Source organism: Denticeps clupeoides, chromosome 4, assembly GCF_900700375.1.
Source record: "Denticeps clupeoides chromosome 4, fDenClu1.1, whole genome shotgun sequence".
In the NCBI taxonomy this organism is placed as follows: Eukaryota; Metazoa; Chordata; class Actinopteri; order Clupeiformes; family Denticipitidae; genus Denticeps; species Denticeps clupeoides.
In genome coordinates, this window is record NC_041710.1 from 15,015,360 (window position 1) to 15,038,525 (window position 23,166).

General features: G+C 41.1%; 1 protein-coding gene and 1 long non-coding RNA gene across 2 annotated transcripts in view; both read right to left on the reverse strand.

The window, feature by feature from the left end:
- Positions 1–23,166, reverse strand: part of ece2a (endothelin converting enzyme 2a) — an 81,701-nt gene that overhangs the window by 6,872 nt on the left and 51,663 nt on the right. The window lies entirely within an intron of this gene.
- LOC114787600 (uncharacterized) lies at positions 13,079–16,298 on the reverse strand. Its single transcript, XR_003749426.1, has 3 exons — positions 15,593–16,298; positions 13,789–13,854; positions 13,079–13,137 (listed from the first exon to the last, which is right to left on the reverse strand). It is a non-coding gene; the product is annotated as an uncharacterized LOC114787600 (long non-coding RNA).

The window sequence follows — 23,166 nt, forward strand, 5'->3', positions numbered from 1 at the left end:
GTGGGCCAGTGTGTCTGAAATTCTCCAGGCTGCCCATGGGACTGCTGCTGCCATGGCTACGCATTCATCCCATCTTGCCTCCCAGCAACACGTAGACAGGATGCTCAGTTTAACCAGGAGCTCCACCAGAAGGAACAGAAGGCACAGACTTTTGTTTGCTCAGAGTGCCCTAGCCAAATGTGTACAAGGGCAGTAGAAAACAGTCAGAATCAAACAAAAAGTGAATGACCTGCCCTCACCACCAAGCAAAGGAGCTTCTGAAAATACATGGGCCTTCTATTTTTGTTTGTCCTGGTCAGACAACTTCAACCTTTGTAATGCAAAGTTCAGCATTGGCGGTCCTAAGGCTGCCTTTGAAAACAATTTGGGAGAGCCCAAGGGAAACATTTAGGTTTTTCAAAGAGTGACCATGAGCATGACCTCTTTTATAAAGAGGAAAATTTAATTACACTGAATGTGGAGAGGAACAGCAGTATCATATGAGGCCGGTGGGACAGAGAGTAATCTGAATCCAGGACAGCGGTATGAAAGCATTCATCATGTCCATGCAGGGGTGTCCAGTTACAGCCCTCAGGGACGGCCTTTCTGGGGGTAACTCTGCACAGGAACTAGTGAGTAATTTGCTTTATGAATGGATAAAGATATTAAGGGTCAGTTTTTTAACGCAACAACATAGTTGTGATATATGCCTTTTAAACTACAATTCTAATAAATCTTAGATTTACAGTGGCTCTTCTATTGGATCAGACAACAAGGACCAGCCTGCACTCCCCATTTGCATCTATGAGCCATGGCCACCTAGGACCCTGTCACTGGATCACTGATTGTCATTCCTGTCATAATCTAATGACTGATCTGTGTAGGTCTATAAAATAAATTCAAAAATTCCACTGATGATAAAATACAAGTTATAAAACATTTAGTTACCTTTCTCTTATCCTCAGAGACTTATACGCATTACTACTCCCCACAACAGGGGTTCAGTGTTTTGCTGAGGGACACAACAGTGGTAAGAATGTGATTAGAACCTAGTCATCCTCACAAAAAATTTAACTTGAAGCCATCACCAAATAAATCATGAATACCACAGCGAAACCATGGTTGTATTAGAGATATGAAGATGATGTTACACAGGCCACTGCTTGTCATTTGTAACATACTGCACTGTATCTGGATAAACAGTCATATTAAAGCTTCATTATGGATCTTTAGATTGACTTTCCATGGAAGTGTTCTGTGAGGCAACAAAGCTATCACAAAATGTGACCATAAACTAAGCCAGAATCACCCTGTAGCTCAATTATTTACTGTCTTCTGTCTCACCCCGACTCTGCTGGCATGCAGACAGATTCCCCGGCTAATGGTGGCAGGTTGCCAAAGAGCACTTCAAAACCTAGTGCTTACTAGGACAGTTACATCTCAAAGGACAGATTATTGGACAACCCCATGCAAATTAAAAATGACTGGCACTGCGAGGCTCACTGGGCAGAGTGATAACTACATAAAAAAGGCAATCAAACATGTTCCCGGTGGTTATGGAGGGCCACCTTCGTTCCTTCAGCATGCCAACACCTCAGAGACACTTCCCTAATCCTAGAATGAAGAAATCAGTGGAAAATATTGATGTGCATTTGGGATGTATGTAACTGACCTCTACAATAACGGTAAGGAGTAAAACACAAAAGCATGAATATACAGATTAGTGTTCTGCTGACATTTCACAGGAAATTATCACTAAATGGAATAGTTTTAACCTGAGAAAGCATTTTCCACCACTATCGAATGAGAGAGCGCAAATGAGGGTGATTTGCACAGTCTCCAGTGTCACATTTTCCCAGTTAAATGAAACTGCTGTGTCCCCGTATCAGAATATTCATTTTATTTATGGTTATATTATGCATTGCTTTCATTTCTCAAGGTGATGTGGGCTGTCACACAAAAAGCAAGCCACAGCTATCTGAGCCCTGTGTCTCTCCATATAAGGAAACCTCAAGCAGCCAAGTTCTCAACATGTTCGTCGACATGCATGGCCAATTCTTGTTTACACAACACAGCTTTTCCAGCAGCATTGCCTACATGACATGCAGTTCCTGCGAAGGAGCTCAGATTATCAGAAGCCAGCAGCAGGTCTTGGGGTGACTCGTTCTGGGAAGTGGGGTTCCTCTCACAGATGCAATGTAAATATAGCCTAGGTGACCAGCCAAATAAACAGATTATGGCCAAACTGTTCACTTGCCTGCACAGGAAAGTCCCAATTAAATGATGCCTGTGCACTCTGAACTGCTGCTCGCTGACTTAATCCCTTGTGATTAACTATTTCAGGCCTGCCTTTAACAGATTAACAAGGTCATTTTAAGTAACAGGACCGTGTGAAACTTTGAAGCTGCACCCTTCCTAATGTTTTTGTCTCTTTCTGGTAATTTCTTTTTGCTTGGCGAGGGAGAGGATCTCCCCTTCTGTGACAACCTATGGAAGGTATTTTCCAAGGTGATGGTGTTTCCAAGGGAGGGGATCCATGTCACGCTAACCCACTACCTTCCTGGAGTCCTTGGATTTGACCTGGGAGTCAAGTAACTTGTGATTAAGAAGTGTGTCAATCACAGCTAGCTGGAGATGGTGGGGGAGGAACATTAATGGTCAAAGCATGCGACACGCACGCGGGTGACGTGCAGCACACATTCTGTCGTTACAGCATAACAGGCAACCCATTAACAGCTACTTGGGTGATGATCTGCTCTGGCAAAACTGGGTGGCATTTATATCATGCCTGAGTTGTAATGGACTTATATTACATACAGCTAAAGGCAACATATGCCCTTATCTGTATACATAATTATGTAACCCAGAAATAGATTATATCACATTGAAAGAATTCTCCTGAGCCTTTCTTAATGTAGTTTGCCAATTTAAGTTGATAATGGTTTAGGACAGACTGGGTGAGTAAAACAAACCAATTTAAAAACTAGGGTAAACTTTACAATGACATGCACCTTTGCTCTACTTGTTCCAAAATGATAATGGCTTCACTGACATGTTGGTGTTCTGGAAAATACATGAACTGGGCTTCATTTAACACAAAACACTGGTGCTGTGAATTGCATGCACAGCACTGGCATTGTGATGATGTGATTCTAAAAGGAGAGAATACAATATGCACTGCAGTTTTCTAAAGGCCCAGTTTCAAATAAACATTGTGTAATCAGTTAGAATTGCATGCTTATTTTCAGTGATCCGCTCGGACTAGCTCAGTGGATTAACACAGTGACTCCAGCTGACCTAATGTTTGTCAAAGTAGCCTACACAATTTTGTAGGACCCTGAAAAGCATTCAAAGCTTTAGATAAACACCTACTACCAAAAAGGTCCTTATAAGGATTTAAAATACTTATTTAATTTTCATTAAATATAGATACAATGCACCTGTAATAATAAAATGCTTTATTATCCTTAAATGTCATTGTCAATCCTATGTGCATTCAATCATCCAAATGTATTAAACACTCATGATATTCAGCCATGTTTAAAACGCTATTTTGGGTGCAATTTAGCCTAACACGTGCAAAAAATAAATATATAAGCGTCACAGATTGTGTGTAAGGTCAGTGAAAGCTAGGCAACATGTTTACTCTGCAATGTGAGAACATTTCATTCTGCGCAGTCACAGTATGTTGCATATGAACAGTTCTCAGCCTGAACGGCATTAAGGATTCTGCAGCAAAGTATTTTGTGGCTAAGCACAATAATCATCATACAAAATGTGATTTGCAGAAAGAATTACTGCCTCTGCTTAATAAGGTGGATTAATAACATAGATATATAGATGCCTTTAAAACTAGTTATTGTACTTAAACAGTTATTGCACTCCAACGACACACAGAATGGGGTAGGACAGTGCATTAAATAACAATAAGGACAGAGTGGATGCGTGTGTGTGTGTGTGTGTGTGTGTGTGTGTGTGTATATACACAAGTCCAGGGTAGCAGCATGGATATGTGAGCTTGTGCCTGTGCCGAAGTCCAGTGAGTCCTCATGTTAATTAGGAGTCGAGTGTGTGCTGGGAATTCAGCAGTTTGATGGTAGAAACTGTTCCTGAACCAGTATGTGTGTGTGAACACAGTGCTTATAGTGCTAGCCAGACGGCAGCAGTGTGAAGAATGTTCATGCAGGGTGTGTCTCATCTCTGATGATGTTCTTCACTGTGAGTCTACACAATCAGTATGCAGTAATGTCTACCTACAAGTGTTTTTCAGTAACATGTTGATACATTTTTTTTTACATATTGGCTTATTTAAATGGCACAAATAATGAACATGTATTTTGTCTTGGTCCTAATTAAATTCAATCTTAAATTTCCATTTGTTTTCCATTGACCCAGGTTGTTACTTTAATAGTGTCTGATTCTGATTGGCCATAATATCTATCCCAGAAACAACAGGACTTTGAAACTTTATGAATGATAATATGGCCCCTCTTTTCTCTGTTTCTATCTCTTTCTGAATTTTCTCTACAGATCTCAATTTCTCTGCCATACAGTAGTATTGTGATGGCACCTTAAATACTGGAGGGTGTTACCATTTTCAGGGAAATTCAAAATGCCCTTTGCGGTTTATTTTTTATAATTAACAATTGGAGGCAGCAGTCTGGTCCCAAAAAATTAACACAGATTTGCAGAAATCATTTAAAAAAAGTTGTCTTTCTGAGCCCCAATGTCTTCTATGTACATGAAAACACGCATAAACACTTTAATGAACACAGGAGTTAATTTAATTTGTCAGAAAGACATTGAAGGACACTGAAATGTTCAGCTTATATTGAACAACAGAAACTAACCCCAGGCAGGTTTGGATCTGTTCACATGAACATCAGCCCACTGACATCTCAAAATGTATTCTTAAAGCAATACATAAAATCTAGAAGGTGTTAGAATGAAGGCATTTCTGACCATTTGGGTAAAAAAAGGCCACTGATTGCCAGTAAACAGGATATCTGCCCCAATGCCTCAATTGTCTTTTTAACAGCCAGACTAAACAAATACAATTATCTTCCGCCCCACCCTTTATGCATCTCTGAAAACACTTTTTTGTAAGGTGAAGATGACTCATAGCCCGCCTAAAGCATGTGCTCTGTAACCCAGTTTCCATGGAAACCTGTTGCTATGGAAACCCCTCTTCCAGACCCCAGTTAGCATAGAGAGGGACGGGCCCTCTGCAAGTGAGGCACAAAGATTTTTGTAGCAGAACAGCAGGGTTAAAAAAAAAAAGGACAAAATAAAAGCATATTCAGGTATCTGTGTTTTAAAGACTGCAGCACTACGGTGTACATCAATACACATACATTTTATGCACTACTCTCATGTTATGATATCTTCCAAGTGCTGAAGCAACCCGCTGTTTTGACATGGTAGCATATTCCCACGCAGGAAATAACTGAAAGCATTTCTGGTGACTCTCAGTACATATTGCTATGTTACTGCAAAGTTGTTTTTTGATTAAAACCAAAACACCAAAAATATCAAAAGCCATGGTACCAGCCAAAGTATTTATAGATCATACGGAGATGCTAAAAATGTCCTTTATTTTTTAAATGAATGAGGCCACAAGGATGACAGTCACTAATGATGAGAGACTGCATTTTGAAAGAAATCATCATCTTCTCATTCCGATTCTAGTCACTCCTCATCTGCTGTGCTGCATTCACAAACCATTACATAACATCACATAACGTTGATCGCCTCCTGAACTCCGTTACCCCCCCCCCGACTGGCTCTCCAAAGGCACCAAGACTAAGCGTGTGCCAAGGAAGGAGGGGGGGTGGGTGGGTTACATAAACCACCCTCCTCTGGCAGCCCACAAAATCAACTCTGCATCTCGCTTTTTCACTTGCCCCCGTGATAAATGAACATGGTGCAACTTCAGAAGATTTCCTCGAACCATGTCCAGGCCAAGGAAGAAGAGTGTTTAATTGAATTGCAGGAAGAGGGGGTGAAGAATGGCCCCAAAGCTTTATATAAAGCTTTTAATTAGTCAGTAGCAACTCTCTTAGAGACGGAGACAGACAGAGAAAGAGAGGGAAAGACAGACCAAGAGAAGCACGGAATGTGACTGCAGGCTATATGATTTTTTTCAGGGGAATATTAAAGGGACTCATTATGAACTTGTAGGAATGGCTGACAACAGCGATGAAAAGGAGAAGGAGGGGATTTAATTTACTGATGGGGCGTCCCATCATGCCACACTGATCAGCAGTCCTTTTCAAAGCTTCATTTAGAAAAGCCAATTCTACAGCCTTTAAGAAGTTCATAAAAAATAATATCGAGCTGATAATGACAACCATTTAATATGATTGAAATTAACATTTAATTTTAGGCATTGCACTGAATTGCTCCTTCTGGGAACAAGGAACAACATTATAGAACATTGCACCTCTATATATTGATGCTAATGAATGAAGTGCTCCTCTGCCAACATTAACAAAAATGTGTATGCTTGAGGTGAAGGCAATGACAAGTGCAAGTGATTCAAATTCAAATAAAACAGTTTAGTTCTGTTAGTGTGATGTCCCTGAGTGAGATTGTGTGACAGTCAGGACTGGCAGTAAAATAAACGCCTCCTCCATCAGGGACGTGTTTGTGCCCCATCTGGCTCCGTCCCCACAAAACACACACCCATATACAAACAAGGGCCGGTTCTAGACAGGCATACATGAGGGGAGAGACAGAAATTTAAAAAGGCACATGACAATGGTTGTGAGAAAGGGGTAGAGTGGGGGTGCTCTGTATAACTGTTCTTGTCAAGTAACTGGATTCTCTACCCTAAGACCCCCTTCCAGGGTAGAGTGAGCCTGCAAATGGTGTCAGTGCAGGGTTTGTGATGATTGGTAAATAAGAAAAAAAAAAGTCCTACAGTTGTAGGGTTGGAGAAGTCCAGAATGTAGTACAGTGTCATGGTCTACATTACGTGTCCATTATGATGTTACTGGTCCATTTGAAGATCCCTGAAGCTGTAGTTAACGTGGTGGTGGCTGTGGTGACCCTCTGGTTCGTTTCATGCTGAGTCATCGTTTAGCAGTTGTCAGGAACCAGGATTTAACTCTAACAGTTCTAACTATTGCCAATATTAACAAAACTAAAAAAGAGTTGCATATTTGAAAATAGAATGCATCTCACAGCTTTACTTTGTGTCTGGGTCCCAAAGTCTATGCATCAGTCAGTCTGACAGTGGTGCTTGTGGGATCAAGAAATTTTCCTGGTCGTTTCCTGTCATGGGGTAAACAGGATTGATATTCTTATTGTGTGTCGTGGCCTGGTCAGGATGGGTGAATCAGTGATTGTACATCATGTACATTGTACGCTGCATGACCAAGATGCAATTCGGCCAGAGCAGTGCACCAGTGCAAAACCGGCTCAAAAAAATTTCCCTTTTTTGGATGTTTAGCTGGGGGGAGACGGAGAGGGGATCTGCCCAAAAACAAAAACTACTGCAGTAAATCTTATATTTGGTAAATCCATATTCAAATAACCAAATAATAGATTACCCATTATTTTCTTAATCGTAGTGTCAGCCTTGACACAAACCATCATACACTCATTCACTCACTCACACATTGATTGTACATCTGATTACGCAATAACTCTATTACTACATAATGAGAAATCTCGGAAAGCCAACAAAAAGCAAATGTCACTGCTTGATCTGTTCTCAATGAGCCTTTGGTCCTGACTGGACCAGCAAAAGGGGTCCATTTTTGTAGAATCTGTAAAAAATTTCTGACATTGTGGTGACATCTCAAAATGTGGTGCAGTCAGTGCAGTGGAGGTGTTCACCAAAAAACAACAATTTATAGGAAATATAAGATGTATTTTAGAACTTTTTTATGTTCACACACCCTGCCCCCTTCATAATTTTATGGCAGTAAGGCATGGGCATGGAATAAAGGTGCATGCACAGCATATAGCTGCACCTGTGTGAGAGAGGGTCTGAGGCATTGGACATTACTAAGCACCTTCTTTTACTGGAGGACAGGGGAGGAGGGGCGTAAGACGGATCAGTGCACTTCACAAGTCAACACTGCAGTGGATTATACAAATCAGAGCGTGCACACACACACACACACACAATCTCTCTCTCTCTCTCTCTCTCTCTCATTCTGTCCTGACAATGCTTACATCATTCTCAAAGGACACAGGCATCAGATTGTGGCGAGTCCAGCAGATCCAGCTGTTTGACTTGTGCGCATCAGATGATCTTTGGGGAAGTGCTGTGTGGGGAGGGGGAGGGGGGACAGGGTTACTCAGCATTAATTCACAGCAGCTCTTACTGCAGAGGACACACTGAGAGAGAGGGAGGGAGAGAGGTAGGCAGGGAAGAAAGTAGAAAATTCCAGAAATGAAGAGAAAACCAACAGGAAGAGATGATAAAAAACAAAACATTACTTTTTTCAGCTATTCACATACCTATCTAGTTTACTATGGCAGAAACAAAACTTAAATAAAAAAGCAAACAGGACTCAGAACTACCTAGCAGCTTCATTTGGTCATGTCCTGCTCAGACGGACACACAGCATGAACACACAAAAAAGCACAGACAAAACCAGTTCGGTCAAACAAAGTAGATGGCCCATCTGTGCTGTTCTCTGAAAGAGCATCCCTATGGGGGAGTTCCCTACAGCGTAGCCATTTATATTTTCATCCAATCTAAACCATATGTAAGAAATCCCGACTGTGATTTGAACCATTTGAGGCCTATTTTAAAAAATATAGGAAACATGGCACTTGTTTACATGAGGTTTTTACTCATCATTTACAGAAATTATCCAATATGAACAACAAAAGAATTGCTAGTTATCTATATCTATATAATGGAGATGTGACATTATTTCTTGACACCAAGAAGACAAAATTTGATGAAGGAATTCATGGTGATGACTGAAAGCTCTCACACAGCCTACTTCCTCATTCTATACACTCAACAGCCAATATGTGCAAATGCATAAAACAAGCAGTGTTGCCAGATATACAATTGTTTAAGCTTTGTTTGTTTGTGCAAAGTTTTGTGGTCAATTGCACAAAATGGGGGTAGTGATGGCCCGTTAAGGAAGCGGACCCGTAATCAAAAGGTTGCCGGTTCGAATCCCAATCCACCAAGGTGCCAACTGAGGTGCCACTGAGCAAAGTACCATCCCCAAACACTGATCCCCGCACGACTGTCATGGCTGCCCACTGCTCACCAAGGGTGATGGTTAAATGCAGAGGACCCATTTCTTTGTGTCACCATGTGCTGTGCTTCACAATTACAATCACTTCACTTTCACTTCACTTTCAAGATACTATTATACTATTTTATCATCTTTATTGCAAAACCGACCAAGCACCTACGAACCCTACTCAGCTGAGCAGTCAACCCAAAATGCCTTTCTGTTGCCATTAAACTCAAATATTTCTTTTGCTTTACTCTTCAGCAGTAGCAACCACAGGGAAAGAATATGGACTGGGGCAATGGGTGAATATTGGGATCAGCACATAAGTTTATTTGCATTACCATCAAAATAATGTTGTATAGTTTCCAGATTAATCACAAGTGTTCGTGCCTTATCATTGACAGCAGTAGTTATTGTAAATAAAAATTATCTGTAACGGACAGAGTAGCAGAGTAACTTGTACAGACCTATCCTTTTAGATTTATTATTAGCATAAAATTTGGAAATACTATTTTACTATGTTTATAATTCTTGTTTTGTTTATTATGTTGTTTCTTGTTTTGGATTTTTTTATTAGATACATAAATAATGTATTTAAATGAATATACACACACATACACACACAAAGAAAGTTTTCAGATATTACATTTTGCAAAAAAGCATTTTGATCTATGTAGAAAAGGTGCTATATTTTTCTCCAAGCAGGAAGTGTGAGGATAAATGATGTGTGTGAGATGGGGGAAGACTGATGGAGGGATAAACAGAGATAGACAGAGGGGTGGAAGAAAGGGGAAAAAATAGGAAGCATTGAAAAGAAGTGTTAGCAAAGCTGAATAAATTTTGTCTCGCTTATCATCCTCAGAGTAGCTCCTTGGTGACCTTTCACTCTCTCTTCCTTCACTCTCAGTTTTTTCCTTGCCCTGATAACCCTGAGGGAGTATCCAGGTCACTTGTCAACCACAATCTGTCTTTTTTTCCTCCCACTCACTGAAATGGCAAAGAAACCCTTCGCTTAATTCTGTTCCGTTCTACTGTATGGTCCCATGCAGCGCTGCATATTAGAGTCTCAAACACCAACATTGTCCAGAGACTGGGGATTGGGGTTGTTTGTCTCTCACTCCCCACCCTCGCTTTTCTCTAACTGGGAGAGGCTGCATTGAGAGTCTGGACAGGGCTGTGCTCTCCTCTGCTGCACCTTTCACCGCAGAGGCTTAATGAGAGAAAGGAGTCTCTATTGATTCAAGGTTGAAGCCTGTCTCAGAGATCGAAGAACAAGGGAGAAACCGAGAGGGGGAGAGAAGAAAGTAAACACCAAAGTCTGCTCTTTAGGAATACAAATGCACGGCGCAAGTAAACAACTCTGGTAAACAGCTTTGCTGAGGGAGCTGGCAATTCTATATCTTCTTGTGCCCTTTCACCAGACACATTTTCACTGTGAGGTCACTTTGATTCAGAGGTTGCATTTGCAACCCATCCAGTGATGTGCTCCACAAGACGTCTTAGACCGATGGACTCTAGCACCATGTGGTATGAGGCAAATAATCTCCTGTCTTCAGCCACCGCCAGGCTGCAGTGATATGGTGGAGTGGTCTCTACAGGGGCCAAGACAGGGGGCTGAGTACAGGGAGGGCCAGAGATAAACAGGGATTTCTACATGCCATCATCCTACGTTAGACCCATCAGCGCCGTCCCTCTCGGATCACGGCTCCTGCACCCACGACACTAATGCAGTCTGATGGCTTAGAAGCAAAGTCATTAGCATGGCCAATGCGCCTGCCATCCACTGAGCAAAGAGTGTGGGGTATGATAAAGGTGTGGGTACAATGTGTGTGTGTTCTTATCGAGGCATCTGATTCGTGAAATGACGCATCAATGCAAGCAACCATAGCTGCCACAAGCCACATAACTGTTGCTTTTTAATCACACATTTCTCGCACAAAAAACGCCCATCCCCACTCCCTGCCATCTCACAATAGTGACCTTGGCCATTAGAGGGTTAAAAATATGCATTTCTTCTGCCTCTCACCCTCTCCTTCTTCACCTCCATCTTGCAAGACAGTGACCTTGTCCATAGTATCAGAGGCTTAGAAAACTTGAGATACGCCTAATCTCCCAGCCTGTATCACTGCCCCTTTGACAGTGCAGAGAAATTCTACGAATGTCAGAAACGGTCTGATTTGAATACATTCATTAGAGTGTCAGAATTGCACTTCTTATATTCCACATTAGTATAGGTAAATGTTCACAGAACACTGTCAAAAACATTACATTGGTTTAACTCTTCTCTAAATGTTTTATGTTATGAATCCCACGCCACCCCCATGCCTGCCCCCGGGGACGGCCACCCGGAAGTGGACAAGACCAGGGTTGGTGTCCCGTATAAAGGACCAACTGCTATGTTGTTTGTTGCTTGCTTGTCATTGTGGTTGTCGCTGCTCACCTTTCATCGCTCTATCACCGGATTGTTTTTCAGGGTGGTAGTAGCCTAGTGGGTAACACACTTGCCTTTGAACCAAAGAAGACTCAGGGTCAAATCCCACTTACTACCTTTGTGTCCCTGAGCAAGACACTTAACCCTGAGTTGCACCAGGGACTGTCCCTGTAACTACTGATTGTAAGTCGCTCTGGATAAGGGCGACTGGATAAATGTAAAGGTTTTTGCATGTGACTCTTTTTACCTCGCCAACGTTTTTGCCTTCTCCTCTTGTCTGACTGATCCTGCTGGTACTGACCCATTTGCTGACGACCATGAAATCTGATGCCCCCATGCAGTGAACCACGGCCATGGTAAAGACGGCCCCACATCACTCCTGGACAACATCTTAAACTGCTGAAGATACATCTCTCCAAACACTGGTGGAGGATTTGAACCGTCACATTTATGACCAGTGAAGGTCTAGTATGACCTAGAAAAACCCTGCATATTATCGGCTGCTTGCATGAAAACCTAAGCAATGCAGATTGAAATCTGTTGATCTCTTAAATCCATTGTTGGAATTGCAGACTAAGCCCATCAGGGTGGTGATATGGGTGGAATACAGGTCATTGCAATACTGCACAGAGAGAATGTCAGGTTCCAGTCTGGAAAGGGCTCCTCCGGATGCGGGAATCGGACCAGAGTTCCCTGTTTGTCCTGGGTTATTTCCTGATTGTTTTCACCTGTGTCTGCCTGTATAAGGCTGCCCTGTTAGTGTTTTTGCTCGCCATCCAGTCGTTGGTTGGTGATGTTTCCCCTGTCGTGTGCTCCATGTGATAAGCCCCTGTCTCGTGACTCACTTTCTTTGGCAGCAGTTTAGAAATTAATTGCTGTGTGTTTAGTTATTTTGAGGGGACAGCAAATTTACACTGTTATATAAGCTGTACACTGACTACTTTACATTGTATCAAAGTTTCATATCTACAGCATTGTACCAAGGAAAGATCTAATAAAATATTTACAAAATGTGAGTGATGTACTCACTTTTTGTTTTGACACCATATATAATGTGTGTGAATACATTCTCAAAGACCTGAGAGTGTCTCAATTAATAAAATGTTTTATTAATTCATTATTATGTTTAGGTGTAGCATTGGTTTTAACCACAGTATTAAAAGGCATGTAAACAGTTGTTATTGTCAGGTAAATTTCTATCATTTTAGATAGGCTCAGGTTGGGTCGAGCTTGTGCGGTTAATGATTGGTCTGCACAAACTGTTAAATAAAGGCATGCCCTTTGCTCTGATTACTGCTTTGCACACTCTTGGCATTCTCTCGATGAGCTTCAAGAGGTCATCACCTGAAATGGTTTTCCAACAGTCTTGAAGGAGTTCCCAGAGGTGTTTAGCACTTGTTGGCCCCTTTGCCTTCACTCTGCGGTCCAGATCACCCCAAACCATCTCGATTGGGTTCAGGTCCGGTGACATAAGTACATAACTCCACATGTGTTCATTCATAGTTTTGATGCCTTCAGTGAAAATAAACCAATGTAAATGGTCATGAAAATAAAGAAAACACATTAAATGAGAAGGTGTGTCCAAACTTTTGGCCTGTACTGTACACACACATATTTGTCATGGTCCTCAGAAAGACCTGTGTGTGTGTGCATGTCTCTAGAGTTAGCCACTTTCATTGTATACTTATTAACCAGATTTTGAAAAAAGATGTTGCTCTTCCTCTGGCTTCTGCTGACAGAACAATAATGTGAGAGTGTGTCTGCACAAGCTGTCTGTAATGGATCTGTCTATTAGAATGCATAAGCTGAGATAGCAAAAACATGAACATGTTTATTGAGCTTATCTTTTATGTTTAAAATATCTTTATTATCTTAAAATTTTGGTAGGTATTGCTAAAATCGCTAAAAGAAGCAACCACTAGCTGTGGCTGAAACTGTGGCTGTATGGGCTGCCAAATGACCTTGTTCTACCATGCAACATGGCCGATAAATGTGAAAAATTGTGATAAATGGCCGAAACACCCAGTGAAGCCGGGGTACACAACTACCAGATATAGAGTGGAAAATACTGATGTTAAAATGTGTATGAACTAATGCAGTACCTATTCCATTTACACACACACACACACACACACACAACATGGGGCTATTGTAGTCTCTTACGTTGTCACAGGAGCAGGACGTGTATCTCCTCTGTCTACAGTCATTAAATTGATGAAGAGTCCTTGACTGCAGTGGCACAAGACAATGGGCCAAAAAGCACACAATTGTGGAGAGCTCTCCCGTTTTCAGTCAGGGGAAGAACTCATGGGCAAAAAATGTCATTAACACATCTGTCATTCTCATGCTGATTACATTTATTCATGCTTCCAAGTAGCGTAATGAAGGGAAATGAGATAAAAGCAAAAATCTCAAATGTATTACATAACTGCTGCCTATACAACCCACTGCATAGCTGTGCTACAGGGACAACTTCTGCAACATGACTGCTGCAAGGATCTCTGGTATATTTCCTTTGTCTTCCTTTCCCTACCTTGACTTTCTCTCACTCTGCTCAGCCTCTGAAGGATTTTAACTTCACCCAACTGTGTCCCTGTGACAATCTTTGGTAAGATGCTTGATTGCCAAACATTTGCTGGATCAGAAGAAACACTGCTGCTGCCTGCCTGTCAGGAACATCATTCCTGACAGGCATCATCAACACACTTTACACTGAAGTCCATAAACCGACGTCCATATACACAGTCTGTAAATGACTGATCTCCCAATTTCAACAGTAGACTCGGTGGCCCCAATACCAATTTCTAAAAGGAGTAAATACGACTAAAGCTCAGTTGCCTCAGAAATACTTTCCACTGCTGTAACATTCTGCCACCTCAACTACACTACCACACAGCATACAGCTCCATACATACACTATTCATACGCCAAGACAATCAATTTCTCCTGTATTATATACCTGATTCTCCCACTTATAAGTTTGTCTGGCAAGATGACTGCTCTACAGACACAATCTAAAATATTTTTGTTATCTAAGTACATACATGAGTTCAAATAAAACAGCATATGCTGTGAAACCCATATTAACATAGTTTACAGTCCCTGATCATGAAGAGTTCAGAACATGACTGAACAAGTACAGGGTTTCTTAAAACACATGGTCCAGAACCACAGATAGCTGCAGGTCATTGGCACAAACATGCAAGTAGAGCATAGAACAGACATCAGATTCAATATTTTAGTTGATTACCCTTTATCTGTACACCTCAAAACCAAGCACATCACACACATCAAAGCACAATCTCAATTTTTGTGTATTCAGGTTTAAAAAGACACAGTGGATATCCAAAAACTGTCCATTTCCCACTTATTTTCAGTCTCAAAAAGGCTCTTACTCCTCTTCACTGAAAATTGTTTTTTAATTTTAATTTGAACCTGGAGCGACCGAACATATGGTTCAGCAATCCTAGGTTAGAAATGTGTGTCTGAGTGACTGTGTGTGTGTGTGTGTGTGTGAGAGAGAGAGTGAGAGATGGGTGAGGTAACATCAATAATATCTTTGCACCACAGTTTCAAGGAAACAGACACTTTTTTCACAAGTCCACATTTTGACCAGTCCTGAGTGGAACAGTCAGCATTAAATGTTTTAACTGAAGGTCAGAGATTATTCTCCCAAGTCAGTGCTGTGCATTCAAGCTTTACCAGCATTCCTCAGACACACACACACTTGATCATCGTGGTTGATCATTAACTGTACCACCAGCTGTGCAGTCTGAGAAAACGGATGTAAACCAAGCTGCTAATTTCACAGTTTGAAATGGTATTAACTGTATAACATCTATTATATATAAAAACCTAGCCCTAACCCATAATCTACTCACTACACACTCTACCCCCCCCCCACACACACACACACACACACACACCCCTTCTGCCACCAAAAAATAATAATCAATGGTGTTTATACACATGGCTGGGGAGGCCTGGGTGATGATTAGGCGGTGACTCCGGTCCTCTGCTGCGATCATTACCACAACGGTGCCTTCATGGCTTCATGGCCACACAGGCCGGCTGACAGATTTCCATTAATCCTCAAGCAAGGAAACAAAGCAGAGGACACATCACAAAACACCTCAGCATCGGGAGAAAAGTCCACTCACGAGTAAAAAAAAAAGAACTTTAACCAATCAAACCAGCTCCCCAGTAGGCCAGATACTTTCTGTCTCTCTCCCTCTCTCTTTTCATCTGTGCCTCTCATTGCCTCCAATTAATGATGGCCCCCTCCCTCTAGGCTTCCGGGGGTTTCCATAGCAACTTGCTCTGCAGTCGATACTGGCTGCTGGTTGGTGTGATAATGCTGGATGTTTTTTTCTCTCCCCCTCTGTGAATATGTGTGTGTGTATGATGTGTATTGAAGAAGAGGTCTGTCAGCATGTGGGCTGTAAAGTCACGATTGTCACTTCACACACAAGAAAAGGTGAAAGAGTGAAAGCAGGCCTTAATTAAAGTCACCACCTTCATCTTATAATAGCTCATTTGTGCACAAAGTCAATCCGCTCTCTCTTGCTCTCTTCACTTTTAGCACAGTGGACCATGTTCCAGTTCTCCATTCTCCAAAGTTTTACCAGCTGGGACACTCTGACAAATATATTTCCACTTTTAAGATATTTTTGTTGAATCTGAGCATTGAGTCATATGGACGTCATGTCACACTATGAGAAACAAATTTCAACTTTTACTGTTGCATACATTTTGCAATATAGTGAAATTCTTATGCCACAGTTGCAGGAGAGTGCAGGGCAGTGCAAGTGATTTAAAAAGGTGCATGCATAAGACCAACAATAACAACAGGACAGTGTAGGTCCTTGACAGTACATAAATAAGTGACATGGGACAAGGGCAACAAAACTACATAAAACTACACAAGACATTACAAAACTATACAAAACATTGGTAAAGCACACTGAGCAAGCACTGGATAACACTGCATGCACAATGAAGTAGCAATGATTAGCCGAAATGATGGTGCACATTGTCTTTTATGGTGCGAATAGTCCTGAAATAGCATTTAAAATCGACAAACAGCTGTTTGTAGCACCAAAATGGTTAATTTGCAAGAAACAAGTGTCAGTAACCTTTTACACATGGCATTTAACAGACACCCTTGTCCAGAGTAATGGTAGTAAGTTTTTTTGAACCTGTGACTTTGTGGTCTTCTGGTTCATGGGTGAATGCGTAACTCACTTGACTACTACCACATTTCTAATTTGTTTTCACAATTTAAAATAATTTTATTAATTACATGAAATTTTAGTTTTCATAAACCAGTGGGTATGGCAAGTATTCAGACCCAGTTAAATTTTTTCATTCTTTGTCATATCGTAAAAAAAAAATAAAAATTACATAACTCCATTACTGCTCTTGAATGGCCCAGCCTGTTGTGTGTACATTAATGAGGAGGGCTGAAATATAACAATGAGTAAAAAATTTAAGAAGGTCTGAATATTTTCCATACCCACTGTATGTTTCTGATACGTTTCTTTCTATACCTAAAGTAAAAAAATAGATGACCAGACAGAATGGTGATATGGGTATAATAAAAATAATTGTGTGTGTGTGTGTGTGTGTGTGTGTGTAAGCAGAACAAAAGCAAAACCATTCTGTAATCAGTATAATTGTAAATGCTGCTCATAAAACTCTCTGCTAAAACACTTGATGATCGGGTGGAGAGCAGTGAGATAGAGAGTTGCTAAAGACAGAATTGAAGACTTTAAAATAGAAGCAAATTCTCCCCTTGACCTCATTTGTCTATTATTCCTCACAATTAAAAACATAAATTGTAAAGAATCATGTTCATAGTTTGAAAAAAACACTCATGCAAATAAATGCACAATACAAAGTAAAACAGAGCAAGAAATACAAAAAAAGAAGAAAGAGAGGTATATAGTAAAAGATGTAGAAAATATGTAAAACATATAAATGTAGAACTACCTCTACATAATTAAGCTCTTCTATGCTTAATCCTTAATCTACTTAAAAAATTATCTCATTAAACAAAGGCAATTACCATTTTCAATCATTTGAGGACCATTGAATTATGCTTTATTTTTGTTGCAGAAATTAAAGGTACATTTTCTATGCATTTAAGCAAAAAAAAGCAGATTGCACAGTTTAAACCAGATTGTCATTTGAAAACAGTTGTCACGACACAGAAAACAGGAAGACGACTCAGACATGGATCAGTACCACAAACACTTTAAATGGACAAACACATAACTTGAATAGGGAGGATGTCCAGTGCAGAGAATCAAGGGGGCATGGTCCGCAATAAGAGCTCTGGCAACCGTCATCACATGTGCCCAGTCTTAACGGGATCCACCATGTCAACAGTACATGTGTGCCATTAAAACTCTGAGGGAACCCCAGTCTCTCCTCAACAGCGGGCACAATATTGGGGACAGTAGAGTGATTAAAGCTCACACACGTTCGCAGTGTGTCCACTGATGAGTATTCTCCAATCAGTGTGAAAACACATGCAGTCGCCATTAAGAGTTCTTTACTGCCCTTGAGAGAACATACTTTACAGACAGAAAAACACACACCCTAGTTTCATCAGTTTTGTGTGGACAATGAACCATAAATGTGTAAATAGCTACATACAATAAGACAAACGTCCATTGCAGACACACCACACCTCAGGCCATTCTCAGCCTTCTGACGAGTTAAGCATTTTTTGAGTAATATGCAGAACAGATGGCAGCGATCTGTGAACACTGGATTCCAAAAAAAAAAAATGTGTTTCCAAAAAAATGTTCAGTCCCACCTGTGATATGAATTGTTTAGAAACACAATTGTCTAATAAGCAGCACAACTGTCTATCATTGTGCTTTGTGATGAACAACTGTTTTGTTTTGGGGTACAATGTATGCCCTATTATTGAGTGGGGGACTGAGTGAGTAAGTGAGTAAGAGATTGAGTGAGTGAAACCAGCAGTGACGGAGTAAGAGAGAGGGAGTGAGGCAAGGAGTGAAGGAGTAAGACAGAGGGAGTGAAGGAGTGAGAGGACGTGAATGAAGGAGTGAGCAAGAGAAAGAGTGACAGAGACTAGGGTAGCACGATTTAAACAGTGTAAATGGTATGTGATATAAATGTGGCCAACGGGAGAGATTTTGATTATTTTATTTGATTATATTAAATTTGATTATATATTTGATTGTATCTACTGCAGAAATATCCGCTGCGCAGATGTAATGTAAACTCTACTGCTAAATACAGAAAAAAATTATAAAATCACATCATACATACTCGCATCATACAAATACCTGGTATTTCACTTTCAGTAGAATTGGCCAGGTATTGTTTTATCTGGTATATGGTTGTGCTATATGTTGATGTATCTGTATAAAATGTATTATAATGTATTATAATTCCTGCTGCAGTGCCTTTGTTATGGAAACATGTTACTTTCAAAAACAGTTCTATTTAAATTTACTTTGCAAATTATATACAGCATAGATCTACCGTTTATGATTCAATTTAGGGTGGTAGTAGCCTAGTGGGTAACACACTCGCCTATGAACCAGAAGACCCGGGTTCGAATCCCACTTACTACCAAGAGCAAGACACTTAACCCTAAGTGTTAACCTTGTCCCTGTAACTACTGGATAAGGGCGTCTGATAAATGCTGTAAATGTAAATGCAATTTATGAGTGAGGGAGAGAGTGATGGATTAAGGGAGTGAGGGTGAGGGAGGGAGTGGTAAACAGAGGGACCCTTGTGCTCACCCTGAGGGTAGCTGACTGATGCACTTCTATCTTCTAAAGCTTGTATGATTGTGTGCAACCCTGCTGGCTCACTGTCTCTGTGGTATTTTAAGCCACATTGGCATACTGGCCATCTGTGTGTGTTTGTGTGTGTGTGTGTGTGTGTGTGTGAGAGAGAGAGAGAGAGAGAGAGAGAGAGATGTGGAATTTTTTCTCTGATGCTGGTCGATAACAAGCCAATACAGATCAGATCTACATTCTGCATGACATTTATGTTCTCCACTGACACATTCAACTCTTTATGAAAAATCGACTACATAAAATGATCCATCCACAAAATATGAATGGCTGAAATACTAATAATGAACAAAATTGCCACTATTCTACATGACTGTGGGTCAGATGTGGCCAACATAAGCTTCATATAATGAAATGCACAGGGCAGTCTACTTCATAACTACAACTAACACAACTACATTTACATTTACAGCATTTATCAGACCTCCTTATCCAGAGCGACTTACAATCAGAAGTTACATGGACAGTCCCCCTGGAGTTACAGGGTCAGTCCCCCTGGAGCAACGTAGGGTTAAGTGTCTTGCTCAGGGACACAATGGTAGTAAGCGGGACTTGAACCTGGGTCTTCTGGTTTATAGGCGAGTGTGTCACCCCTAGGTTACTACCACCCCTACATCATCATGAATCTGTATCCCACAATACAGGGTTAGTTTTCGGTATGGGATTGCTGCCATTGCACATAATTTATTAAAGTGCCACAACACTAGCAATTAGAATATGAGAAATTCCTGCACACATTTATAGTATTAGTTCATGCGTGGTGCAGAAAATAGTAACTATTTAACTAGAAGCTGGACTTAAACCTCATTCATACAATTCATGGACATTTTAGTCAAATACTAAACTTCCAGATATTCTTTTACAGTAGCTAAATAAATGCTACAATTCTTCCCTATATTCAGAATTTACTGAACAACTATTCATCAGCTATCAGTCTTTAATTACAGCATTGTTACCTGGAAGCCAATTACTCATATATTTGTATATTTGTATACCCTTCTTATATCCCTCATTCCAATATTTCCCTGAGTTTTTCTTCTTCACTGCAAGGTATTAAATATTTATCTGCTGCCATCACTGGAAGTCATGAAGCAGCTTTACTCCCTTCTAAATGCTAAACGCCATACAACTACAACTTAATACACAAATATACCAGAATGTTTTTAGATGATATGTCACTGTATTTGGTAAAATGCAACTGGTAAGCTATGATTAAATCATTTTTACAGTCAAAATAAAACATAAGTGGGTGTTCATTTTTTATAGTCTAGATAAACAACACTCCCACAAATCCTCAATCCTTCAACTTCGAGTGAGTTCCTCATTCTCCTACATTTTCTTCCTCAACTTCATCTCTCTATTTCTGTCTGTCCTTCATTATATGTTCCTTGCCAACTAAACCCAAGCATCTACACACACAAATCCACCCTCCCACACACACACACATCCAACAGAAACTTAAAAAAATAAAAAGGTAGAAGACAGAAAATCAAAACTCCACATTCACAGTCTTTCTGCCAATACAGACTCTGATCGGATAAGAAAGACATCACGCACAGTAACACACAAAGAGTACACTGGACATGCACTCCTGACCTACATAGCCTGACACGGTATAAACGATATGTACCGGGGCCTTTTTCCCATCTCTAGTCAATTTTAAACACTGATTTGTTCCATATGGGGCCCTGATTTCCCATGACCCACACTGAGTATGCTGGAGGATGAAAGCCCTGCAGCAGACAACTTCAGAGCTGGGTGTCTAGTAGGCGGCTTCTGGTTCCTGAAAGCAAAAATGGACAGTGTGTTTGTGGGTCATAACACACAACATGGGCATTTACACACCCACACAGATGTTAGCTAAGGCGTTTAAGAAGGTCTGTGCATTCTGCAGTGTCCCATGATACACTACAGCAGCACCCTTCATTTACCCTTCAGAGGTTAGTATGAGCTCTAGCAGGAGGCAGGCTGTACAATGCTGATAAAAAGAAGAGAAGGTGATGTGGTAGCAAACACTCCAAGTCCCAACAGAGGTGAGACGCTATGTGGATTAGCTGCTTAGCCAACCGGGACCAAACACACAGCGGGGGCTGAGAGATAAACGTCTGACGGACAGACCGACACACACACGCACACTCATCAGTATTCGCCTCTTCACGCATTATGATATACATGAAAATCCAATCGCACACCCAGCCTGCAGACAGAACGCCCAATAAGGATTCCAATCAGATTCAACTCTGCCGCAAATGAATGTTGCAGCATGGTGGTCCAAGGAGACGGACTGTCATTACACACTCATGGTGGTGCATGGTGTGCGCTACCGTCTCAGTTCTCCATCTTACGACGGATGAAAAATCCCTGGGAAAACTGCTCATGTAAAAAAAAAAAAAAAAGGGCCTTCCATGCTTTTCTGACCTGCATGTTGAGAATAAACATCTGCCAATTAACGCTCTTTTCCAAACAAAAGCAACTGATTATGAGTGGGTTTGTGTGAGTGAGTGTGTGTGTATGTGTGTGTGTGTGTGTGTGTGTTGGTGTGATTAAAGACAACAGCAGGCCTGCAGCCTCATCTCTTATTCATGCAGTTATTCGTAAATAGCGGGGAGGACCGAGCTGTGGTTCGGCTTCAGCACCTCGGTCTCTCTTTATCTCGCTATCTTCATCCCTCCCTCCTCCCCATCTTATTAATGCTCAGGCCCCCATTGCTTTCTCTCGCCCCATCTATCAGCATATTTGTTTATTCTGTGTCTCACTCAGTTTTCCCTGAGAGTTCTTTTCTGAATGCATCCATTTTTTACCGATACTGAGAGCAGCATGGCTAAACTCATGGCCTTCTGGGTAATGGGAAAAGCAGCGGTCATTGAGAAGCTCTGAGCATGCATACGTAAGCAGAGCCAGGTAGTGATATCACTTCAGGTAACCCTCTCGAGGTTGGACACGTTTTGCAGGAAGAGACTGGGAGTCTTGAGTTTCCCATTAGATCATACCCTCACTCTGGCCTTGTTGTCTCGGTTTCGGCCCCGCCCTCCCTCAGTTGCTCTCCCTCTTTCTCTCACCTTTCCCTCCTGACATTATTCATCGCAGGGACTCTCTGGGTGTTATCTGTGAACAGGATCTTTTACCGCAGAGGCAGGAGGTTGATTAGCGTTAGCATTAATTAGGGCATGCTGCCGTTCTGCATGTTAAAAAACAGATGAGTTTGGGGAGGAAGGGCAGCTCAGGCAATATGTATTATTATTATTATTATCTGTGCAATAGAGAACATTTCACCTTTAATCTTAGAGGCTTTATGTGTTTATCCATGACAATGGTTTTGTTCAGGAGCAAGCGGAAAAAAGGAAACCTTTATATAACACTGAAAACCAACAGTCAGCACTAGCCTTGAAATTTGAGTCTTTAAGCTGACAGCAGAATGATGAGCATTAAGAGAGAGTGACGGTGCTGGAGGTGGATCACCGGACGACTGATCGGACAGAGAGGGGAAGGAGAAGAGACAGAAAGTGACTGATAACGGTGCTGCAGAAGCACACTAGGTTACCAATAGACGGTGACGGACAGATGAACCGTGTGAGGTAGAAGTGCTCTGTTAGGTAGAGAGCTTAGATAGAGCTTTCTTCTCATTCAAATCACATACGTAATAATGTCCCCAATACATTTGCATACCATGAACAAGATTGTCCAGTCCATATAGAATTTT